This window comes from Scylla paramamosain, chromosome 1 (assembly GCF_035594125.1).
Source record: "Scylla paramamosain isolate STU-SP2022 chromosome 1, ASM3559412v1, whole genome shotgun sequence".
Taxonomy (NCBI): domain Eukaryota; kingdom Metazoa; phylum Arthropoda; class Malacostraca; order Decapoda; family Portunidae; genus Scylla; species Scylla paramamosain.
This window is the reverse complement of record NC_087151.1, coordinates 31,031,021-31,031,702: the sequence shown is the minus strand read 5'-3', so window position 1 is coordinate 31,031,702 and position 682 is coordinate 31,031,021. Positions and strand designations below refer to the sequence as shown.

The following is a 682-nucleotide window of genomic DNA, read 5'->3' as shown; positions in this document are numbered from 1 at the left end:
CAGCCAAAAATTTGATAGAAGAGCAGGAATTTAACAATTAAATTAGTACCTTTATAGAAATTGGTGCAAGCATTACAGTTAGATAGGTCATGCTTAATACAATGTTTGGTTTTTGCATGCAGCATAGTTTCATGAATACTAGGCTTATAAAAGTGAAAGATGCATTGCTAATGATGAAAAGATACATATATTAAATTGCTACCAGCTACTGAAATAAACAAATTGAACTAGACATTACTCACATTGACTTTCATCGTGGTCATAGAGTTCAAGTAAGGTTTCCATATACAGAGGAACTGCTTTTCTTTTTTTTGAGAATCGCAATTATTGGGAGCCTATATTTCTCCAGCCCTTTCAAAACTGCTACTCTTGGGTTTGGTTCATCCGCTTGTGGTTCTAATCTCAGAAACTCCTTGATTATCTGTAAAGATATAAGCATCAAATAATTATAAGTGAAGGTTACAGAGATGAGCATCTGCAATAACTGTACTTTGTTATGAGTGCTTGTGTGTGTGTGTGTGTGACAGAGAGAGAGAGAGAGAGAGAGAGAGAGAGAGAGAGAGAGAGAGAGAGAGAGAGAGAGAGAGAGAGAGAGAGAGAGAGAGAGAGAGAGAGAGAGAGAGGCATTATGTGTGGAGTTGAATATATTTGGAAGCAGATTTATGCATTTTTGTAGCTCAAT

At 36.4% G+C, this 682-nt stretch overlaps 1 long non-coding RNA gene across 1 annotated transcript in view; it reads right to left on the bottom strand.

Annotated features, from left to right (window-relative positions):
• Nucleotides 1–555: 555 nt before the first annotated feature.
• LOC135100724 (uncharacterized) overlaps nucleotides 556–682 on the bottom strand; it is a 7,417-nt gene continuing 7,290 nt past the window's right edge. The window contains exon 5 of the long non-coding RNA XR_010268897.1: nucleotides 556–682. This exon is cut by the window's right edge and continues 251 nt beyond it. This is a non-coding gene — a long non-coding RNA (uncharacterized LOC135100724).